Source organism: Anthonomus grandis, chromosome 6, assembly GCF_022605725.1.
Source record: "Anthonomus grandis grandis chromosome 6, icAntGran1.3, whole genome shotgun sequence".
In the NCBI taxonomy this organism is placed as follows: Eukaryota; Metazoa; Arthropoda; class Insecta; order Coleoptera; family Curculionidae; genus Anthonomus; species Anthonomus grandis.
The window spans coordinates 1,139,106-1,149,606 of record NC_065551.1 but is presented as its reverse complement, the minus strand read 5'-3'; the positions used below and the strand labels follow the sequence as shown (position 1 = coordinate 1,149,606).

The window sequence follows — 10,501 nt, the reverse complement described above, 5'->3', positions numbered from 1 at the left end:
AAATGTTCGAATCCAGCAGTGTCACGAAGAAAATTATATAAATTTATGACGCAATTTATGGAAATTTTAATACATTTAATGAACCTAATTTTATTCGCGATGTTAATATTATTTCTGTCTCGAACCTCAAGTTTTTCGATCAAAGACAAACATTCCCGTAAGAACTCCAATTGAACGGCTGTTCCTTTAAATGCAGCATTATATTTTTTCGACGCAAAAGTTTGGGATGAATTTAAAATATCGAAAAGACGATCCATTGTGTTTACAAATTGCGCGGTTTCAGTAGCTTTTGCAGGAAGGTATCCAAATCTTATGTAAAAACTCAAACGCACATGAACTGAATAGCTAAATACTTGGGTGGCTAATTTGACTTTCATCTTTTGAAAATTAGATGGATATATGTGGGAATCTGTTAATTTGAATGCTGCTTTCACAGGAAATGTTTTATCAATTTCATAAAAGTCTTTTATTATATTGCCACGAAATTTCTTTACCATCGAAATAAAAGTTGTATTTCATTAGCATGTTTCTAATCGCTTTGATAATATGTGGAACATCAAAAATATAAAAGATGTACTGATTGTTTAAATAAAATCCAGTATATTCTGGAGAGACGTTTAAAATATTTGAAAGTTTAATGTTATTGGATCCCATATCGGAAGTAACTGCACAAACCGTTAGCCCAAAGTTTCCAATTTTTGGAAAGCATCAGTTAAAATGATCTTTAATAATTCCGCTGGATTCACATGAGAACGCAGGCAGTCAAGGTAGGTTTAAAAATCTTTTCCCCTTTGTCACCTATGGCTAACCCAATTATATAGTCTTGATTGCGTTCATAAAATAAATTAGCTTTAATGGACATTTCGCCGAAACATAATATGCAATATTTCTTTTGTTTTTGAAAACTGTCAATCTTTGCTTTCAATAATTTATAAAATTGAGGGTTATCTAATCCTGGTTCTATTTTAACTGCTTTCATTTCCTGTAGCAATGTGTTTGGTGAGGGAAGACAATATTTCTTCTTTAAATATTTTTTGTAAACTCGGAGCCCAGAAAAATATATAGGCAAGCATTCAAGTTTAAAATCTTTACTATAACGTCTACCCTTTGCTTTCTTATTCCCTTGTGCTACTTGCACATTAATACACTTAGCAGTGTCTTCCAACTTGCAAAATTTAAATGTCAGAGACATATATTGGTTCAGAGATATATTATCTAAGTTATTTTCCAATTGATTTTCAAGTCCCTGAACCCTTTGTCGCAAATATTTGTTTTCTGCCGTTAATGACCTAATAGTATGCCTATATTTTACCTTCCTCGGAGTATCTGAACTCAAACTGATCGATGTTTGGGTAGATGTTGGAGACATCAAAGGAGGACTAATAACATTTGGAAGATTGCTACCAATTGAAACATGGGCTTCGAACTCGGTGTCAACTGTAATTGTTTGATTAGCTGAAAAAATACATTATACTTAAATTTGGAAATAATTAAATGATTTTTTTACATGCACCAGGAGAAGTAACAAAATGATACCGTTTTATATCATATTTATTTATTAAAAAGTGAAGAGAAAGTTTAACAAGTAAACAAAAACCAATTATTATTGTTCAACTTAAAACAAACAGTTTGTAGTATTAAATTAAAAACACCCTATCATATTTTTGTGAAATTATAATATAATATCAAAAAATTAGTTTTTAAAGCCCAACAAAGAGGTTTCTTTATCGATTGGTGATGATGAATACCATTATAATATGAAACTTGAATAATGTAAACATAAGTCGTTTTTATCTCTGGGGTGGAGAATTATGGAGAAAGGCAGTTAGTAATATACCCTTTATTTTGTTCCCATAAATTAAATGCAGCAAAAATATGAATTGAATCAATTTTTTAAGAGACAGAAAAATTAGATAATTGATGAGTTTATCCTAAAAAATAGATTTCATATGCATAGGCGTTGCAAGAAAAAAGAGATGAGGGGAAAAGAGTGCATACCCCCTTTTTTAACTGTTCACTATTTTTTTTGTTTTACCCAAATTTGAAATTTCATTCGCAAAATATCTTAAAAAGCCAATTTTTACATAATTTCTTTATGGTACCTACTAGTGCCGTCTATTCAGGTATAGTAGGTACCACTTCACCAAAAATAAATATCGAAACAAAAAAAATTCGTTCATTTCGTTTTAAATTTAATAATTTTATAATAAAACAAAACTTTAGAATAAAAAATAAGCAATAAATAATTTTTTTTTGGTTAAAAATATACGTTTGGGCGTTTTGGGCGTGCCACCTGCGGCGGAATTTTACCTATTTTTCTATTTGCTGTTTTACTTCTAGGGCGCCCCTCCAAACACAAACCTCACGACATGCCACTGCACCCCTGTATATTAAACCTATATTATAAAATAATAGTGTAAATACCTGAGTCAGTTCTTGCAACAGCTGGACAACAATTAATGACCCCTTATCTTCTGCAATAGCTGGAACTATTATTCTATCATCAAGAATTCGTATTTTTGCAGAAAGTAAGGGGAGTGTACTATAGGAATGATCATGTACTGCAGTTTTAGAACTGCCTTCAATAGACGGAAATAGAGTTGGCGTTGCAGTAGCTATCAATCGAGTATGAAGGTGACTTGTAAACATATTTTCTTCAAAATGATTTTCGCATAACCGATAGCTTTTATATAAGTCCGAAAGTTTTTCCGATAGGTCCTCTCGATTGGCTTTCATTGCCCATATCCTGCCATGGCTCTGTAAAAATAGAATGAATGTAAGTTTAAATTTTAGTGGAAATGAAATTTTTTAGCGGAATTTTTAGTGAAAATATGATATTTTGCAAAATGATGGTACTTTTGTTATTTTCAAATTTTTTAGTAAAGCGCATCAGTTGGCAACATCATTTTAGGCAACCCGCTCGTCACTTGAGAAAGCGCCAATACGGTCGCGTTCATCAGAATAAAGCGCTTACTAAAGCGATGCAATTTTTTCTGCTGAACTTCAAGGAAGCTTCTGCGCTTCGAGCGCTTCTGCATCGCTTTGTTCTGATGAACGCAGCCTAGATACATTACTAATGTCAACGTCAACGCGTGTTATACTATATTTATGTTTATGTTATGATTATCATACCTCTCTTTAATCTATGTATGATTATTGCTTACTAATATTAGTACAACTAATTAGTAATAATACAATTTGTTTATTTGTTATAATCAGAGGTAATAAAAGTTGTTTTTTTAAATAGAAATCAAAAATTATAACTATATTTTTTAGTTAAATATGTCCAAAACCTACAAGCAAAAATTTCGAGATTCCTGGATGAAAGACCCCTGTTTTAATGGTTAAGTGTAGTGGACTCAACAGAAGGGCGGATTGCGAAATGTAAGGCATGTGGTAACAGACTGCAAAATAGGTATGCTGATCTTAAGGCCCACAGCATTTCGAAAAAACATAAAATGAATGTCAAAATAGTTTTCGGCAAATCACAACAAAAAATTCCATTTAAAAAGGACTCTGAACTATATGACCAAAAAAGGGCTGAAGCAAGACTAGCATTATATGTTGCCAATCACACATCAATAAATGCATGTGATCATCTTACCAACGTATGTAAAAATTCATTTAAAGGACACTCGGCTGCTGATACACTCAGTATGCATGAAACCAAATGTACAAATGTTATAAAAAATGTCCAGGCCCCTCATTTCATAAATTATCTAAGAAATGATATTGGGGAATCACCATATAGCCTTCTGTTGATGAGTCAACAGACATAAGTATTAAAACATATTTGGGCATTATCATAATATATTACAGCAAGAGTAAAAATAAAATTGGTAAAAGAGTAAAAAAAAAACATTTCTCGAAATGCCTGAACTTAGAAAAGTGGATGCTGAAGGTATTGTTACAGCGGTCAAGGAAATGTTAGCTAAACACAAGCTCAAATTACAAAAGTTAAAAGGTATAGGCACAGATAATGCAGCTGTTATGGTGGGCATAAACAATGGTGTCTATAAAAAGTTAAAAGAAAATGTTCCAAACTTAGTTTTAATCAGGTTAATATATTATTATTGTGATGTACCTTAAGGAGTCTTCGACACATGTATATTATTTAAACGTAACGTATTATTTAATACTAATTTGCATTTTATTTGATTTTTTAGGTGTGTATGCCACTCGTTACAGCTAGCCGTTAGTGCAGCAGCAACTGAACACCTACCAAGAAATATTGAGTTTTTAATTAGGGAAATTTATGATTGGTTTGCTAGATCATCAATAAGGCAAGATGAATATAAATTATTATACAAAACTATAAATGATGACCATGATCCAAGAAAAATTGTACAATCATGTCAGACTCGATGGCTGTCCATAGAGTCATCAGTGTCTAGAATCCTAGACCAGTGGCTGGAATTAAAGACATTTTTTTGGCATGGTAAGGAATAAGGAAAGGTGTTATACAGCAGAGACACTTTTTGCTATATATAATGATGACAAAAATTATGCTTTTATGGCATTACTAAAAAATATTTTGGTGGAGGTTCAGAAAGTAAATAAATTGTTTGAATCCAATAATGCTAACCCGACTAAACTTTTAGATGAATTGAGAAATTTGTTGGACACCCTTATCTCAAAAATTAAATTGCCCCATATAAAAATAGATATTTTTAAAGAAAAAATTGAAGACTATGTAGACCCAAACTGTTATTTAGGATATAATTTTGAAAATACTCTGACAATGCTTAAGGAAAAAAAGGCTATTGTACAAGAAGAAGAAAAAGTTTTAAGGCAAAGGTCGCTAAACTTTATTATTAGTTTAATAAAAGAAATTAGACAGAGACTCCCAAATAACTTTGATATTTTAAACAAAATATCAAACTTAAGTGTTTCAAATGCACTTTGCCACAATAAGAAGTCCATAGTGCCATTATTACAATATTTTTCAAAAACTGAAATGGAAATTGATGTTATTGAAGCTGAGTGGAGAAAAATCCACTTACTAAAATGGAATGAAACAAAAAATACAAAGAATTTTTGGTATGAAGTTGCCGATTTTAAAGATGCAAATGATGAAAATCCATTGCAAAGTTTAGCCTCATTTGCTTTAGAACTTTTGGTATTACCACACTCCAATGCTGAAGTTGAAAGGTTGTTCGGCCAACTTAACATTATTAAAAATAAAATCAGAAATCGGCTAAATTTTGATACTTTAGTTTCTTTGATATATATAGGATGTATATCATAGGACGTATGGCCTTAAAAGTGTAGAAAAGTGCTGTGATAGTTATGAATTACCAAATTCTGTTATAGAAAATATAAAAACAAATGAGACCTATCAACCATGTGATATGATTCCTGAGTATTGTGATGTAGGTTTACCAGATATATTTATTTAACCTGTTTTGTTTTTTTAGTTTTATTAGACTACTTTATTATTAATACTATTATATTAGTTTAGTTAGTTTAATGTGTTAAGTAGATAATTTTTGTTGTTATACCAATCTGAGAATGATTATTTATTTCCTTCTTTAAAAAATATTTTTGTTTTTGTTTTTTTTATATTTTTGTTTATTTTGTCTGCAATAATGACATGACTGATATTATATATTTTCAATTTTTTTATAATAAATATGTAGTGTTTTCTATAAAACTATGATTTTTTAATTGCAAATTGCAACTACCCCTCACAAAAAGATGGCGTAAGCATAGCAAAAACTTATTGTAGATTTCTGCTGTATCTTAACATATGACATATGTAAAAAAAAAGTTCACAAAAAAATCTAATGAAATTCTAAATAATATAGTTAATATCTCAATACAGTGGTTATTACTTATGATCTACTCTAACATGTTTGTAGGAGTAACCTTAGAGGAGGGCAAAGCTGAATCATTTTTTTCCAGTTCTTTTATTAATATTTGTTGCATATGTGTCCTAAACTGCAGGTTATTTAATGCTGGGAGTTGTTTCATAAACGGTAATAAAGACTTGAACCAGCATATGTCAACATCGTCCTCGTTGATTTGTTCCTTACGCAAACAGTTTATTTTCTCTCTTTCAATTTCAAGGAAAGCCTCATGAAATTCTTCGCCAACTTTTTTTTTCTTACAAGAGCGATTTTGTGTTACTGGAGCTGCGCGCTTTGTAGGCATCTGTTGGAGAATGATGCAGTCTTGTGTGTCTAGCCCAGATGTGGAAATCGTAGTCCTTGGTTGCAGAGTGATGTGATCATTGCTTTCCGTACATGCTGTTTCTGCTGTAGAACTGCTGTCCTCTGCCATAGACATCCACGACTCAAGCTCACTAATTTCTTCAACAATTATATTATGTTCACCTGTGTTTTGTGATTCGTCATCCATAGTTGCCGATTCCGATAGAATTGTACTATTGCTTTCTTCGTTAGAGAATTCTTGTAAATTTTCTGATTGTCCGATGTTACCAGTAGTTTTTCGAGGCTTTATTATTATTCTTAAAAATGACATCCATTCAAAATAAGGCCATGTGCCTTTATATTTTGGTTCGCTATCAGCATCAGTTCCTGAACGGGGTTTTGGAATGTTTTTTAATTCCCTACAATAAGTATCTCGCAGATGTTTCCATTTTTTCTTGACGGTATCATCTGAAACAAAAAAATTGTGAATTAAATCTGCTTTTATTCCATACTCCAGTTGTACTGTAATGAAAATATTTTTTTTTTCAAGGGCTGTTCCTCGGGTTGTTCTGAATGTTTTACTCTGTTACATCAAATAATTTTTAGAGCTTGTATAAATGAATGACATTTTGATTTCAGATACTTGGCTACTGGGGTAACATTTCGCCAAATCGCTTTCTCATTCAGAATTTCGAAATCATCTGTTTCCAAGATTGTCATAGAAGTTTGTATAGCCATATGGAAAACATTATTACCAGTTCACATTGCTAAACCCACTGTAAAAGACTTCAAACTAATAGCGCAAAGCTTTTGGGAAAGATGGCAATATCCTCACTGCATTGGAAGCATCGACGGGAAACACATCCGCATAAAAAAACCGAGAAACTCTGGTTCTATGTATTATAACTACAAGGGTTACTTTTCAATCGGATTACTGGCTGTAACTGATGCAAATTATAAGTTTGTAATGGTTGATGTAGGCTCCTATGGTAAAGATAACGACGCAGGAGTGTTTGACAATTGTCCCCTTAAACAGGCTCTTGAACTGGGAAGACTGCAACTACCCAAAGAAGAAAATTTGCCAGGGTCTAATATAGAAGCACCATACGATTTAGTGGGAGATGCTGCATTCCCTCTGAAACAATATCTAATGAGACCTTTTCCAGAAAAGACGACAATTAAAGGTGACCCTAAAGACAACTATAACTATCGCCTATCTCGGGCAAGAATGGTGGTGGAATGCTCTTTCGGCTCAATAGTATCCAAATTTAGAATTTTACAGAGAGCTATCAAAACCAATATAGAAAATGCTGAGCATATAGTGAAAACAATCACTTTGCTTCACAATATAATTCGCGATTTGGAATCCATCACCGAAGCCGAAACCACATCTTTTCGTGAGACCTACCGGTATTTGCCAAAAACACCGCACCACAATTTAGGAAAAAAGTTTAATGGTTCATCCCGGGCAGCTATTACAATAAGAGAGACATTCAAACAATTTTTTGAACAACACCCTATAAATAGGAATGAATAAATTTGATCTTATTGTTTATATTTTTGTACTTACATGTCGTTCCCATGACTTCACCGACCTTTTGAGAGAGTTACCTCTGTCGTGGTAACTCTTATTTCTCTTGTCCCACAAAACAGAACGTTCCTGTATTAAATTGATTAAAATTTCTAGATCCATGCTTTGATTTAGTTCCGACAATCACGTGCGAATCGCGCGAAATTATCAACCCAACTGATTATGTCACATCGCTTTGTATCGTATGTACGCCGCTCCTCGCGTGCAATCGCTCACGTAGGCCATGCCATATGATCGACAGTCGTTTGATTTTGACGCATCGCATCGCTTCGCTCAGCATCAGCAGTGCGATTCTTATTTACTATTTCGAGACGTCTCGTCTCGATTACTACGATTTCGCGATTCTTATTAGGAAAACCGAGACAACACGTAACGATTCGAACTGTCATTTCAGTCGTGATCGATGTAGATGCCGAAATGGTATCTTAACCTCACATATTTATTGTTTTCTTGATCGGTCTGGCGATTAAGGATAGTTTTAATAAAACTATTAAAATGTCCTTTAAAATTAGAGAGGACCATTTGATTGCGTTTGCAAATTTTTTCGAAGAATATCCGGATTTTGCCAGAGGGCGATTGTCTTGCTCCAATGCCCGCCAGGAATTTAAAAAACTATGGCAAGAACTGGCAAATATCTTAAATTCATTAGGGTATGGAACAAGGACAACTGAAAAGTGGCAAAGGGTAGCAAAAGTTATTTTTTTTTAGAATTATTTATAACAACATAAGAATAAAGTTAAATTAAAATATATTATGGAGCATAGATGTCTGGAATTTTGAAAAACTATTCAGCATTATTTAGTTAATTTAAATGTGTCTCTTAGGAAGTTTTATCTCCTATTTTTTAGACATGGTCAGATTATAAACTCAACTTAAAAAAGAGGGCTTCAGAATTAAAGAAACAGCAGACTCAAACAGGAGGAGGGCCTCTTTTAACAAATAAAGGTATATCTGACACTGATAACCGATTATTAAATATTCTTGGAAAGACATTTTTTGAAGGCTGTGGAACACAGGAAAAAGGTGTAAGTATAATATTGCCTTGTAGCAATAAGTTACTAATAGCAAAGCCTTAAACAAATATAAATAGAAGTTTTAAACAAATATTTATACTTCCTCTTATATTATCCCTAAACAATAAAAAAAACATTAAGATTGAAAAAATGTCATAAATACCTCCCGTTCATTTTAGTTTGAATCATATCACGAAAAATTGGTTATTCCAAAGAAGAAAACATGTTCTGCTACATCTACAATTACTTCTGGAACATTATCAGTTAGCCCTGTACAGCAAATAGTGTCCCAAATTGATTTAGAAAATATGCCAGATTCAAATTTATTAGTTTCCTCACCCTCAACACAAAGAAATGAAAGTCTTCAACAAGAGAAAAGAAAAGGTCCAGATGATGACCATGATTATTTTGCCCATATAAAGCTACAAGAGAGAAACCCAAATAAAAAGAAAAAACATGATACAATCAATTATTATCAAGATACAATCAATATTCTAGAGAATATTGATAATCGTTTGCAAAAGTTAGAAAATAGGTTAGAAAACATTGACAACACTTTAAATACAAAATTAACTGAACTCTGTGAAATTTTAAGAAACAAGAACCCTAAGAAAATGTAAAACTACATTCAGACTGAATTTTGAGGAATCTACGTTTCTAGCTTTAATTTTGTTTGAATAAAATTATAGGTTTGTTTGTTCCTCTAGGAAATTGTGATATTTAATACTAGACATACTTAGGAAATATTTTTGAAAAAAAGTTTATATTTATAACCCTGGATATGTTCAGATATGTTCACTAGTATACATTTTTAAGTTATGTTTTTTTGTTTAATTAGAATGAGTTTTTGATTTGTAATCCTTACAAAAAGTATTTGAATATTTGATGTTCCTTATTATATATATTAATTTTTTGTTTACCTGTTTTCTTAATGTAAGATTTTCAGTTGGTTTTTTTAATTTTATTTGTGTTGGTGATTTTTTTGTGTATTATAAATAAAAAAGTTTATTGTTACTTCAACATGTTGAACATTAAACAATAATCAAGTTATATACCAATTAAACTATATTTTGACCAAATAGACACTAGTTTTATTCAGAAAGACAAACTTAATAGTAATATTACTGTAATATTAGTTTTATATCTAAAGCATAGAAAAGTAATTTGGATTTTATTAAATATTAAAATATGTGTTAACAATACTTCTTCTTATTGCCTCTCCCTCTCGAGCACCTAAGTTACCCATTATATTTTGATTCCCTATATTTTGTAAGATGTCATTTTCCTCTTCATTATCATTTTCTTCATGTTCAATACCAAAAGTAATACACAAGTTGTGTAATACACAGCATGTGTTAACTAACTTTCCTACAAATTCTGGAGCATATCTTGCTACTCGTTCTTTTAACAAGCATCGGAATCTTGCTTTCAAAACCCCATTTGTTCTTTCAATACAGTTTCTCGCCCTTATATGGTTTTGATTGTAATGGGATTCTGAAGAGCCTTCTAAAGGGTTTTGGTATGGGGTCATTAATACTGGTTCAAGTGGGTAGCCTGAGTCACCCAACAGCCATGTTCTTCTCAGACCCTGACGATATTGTGTCAAAAGGAAATTTTTTACCTCAGAATTTCTCCAAATAAATGAGTCATGAGTTGATCCTGGGTAATTGGCATTTATAGACAAAATTTTTAAGTCTGAATCACAAATAAGTTGCACATTTAGGGAGTGATAACCTTTGCGATTG

The 10,501-nt window shown here is 31.9% G+C and overlaps 1 long non-coding RNA gene across 1 annotated transcript; it reads left to right on the top strand.

The window, feature by feature from the left end:
- Nucleotides 1-8,106: 8,106 nt before the first annotated feature.
- Nucleotides 8,107-9,210, top strand: LOC126737186 (uncharacterized). The gene is made up of 3 exons (XR_007660963.1): nt 8,107-8,427; nt 8,592-8,768; nt 8,936-9,210. It is a non-coding gene; the product is annotated as an uncharacterized LOC126737186 (long non-coding RNA).
- Nucleotides 9,211-10,501: the final 1,291 nt, after the last annotated feature.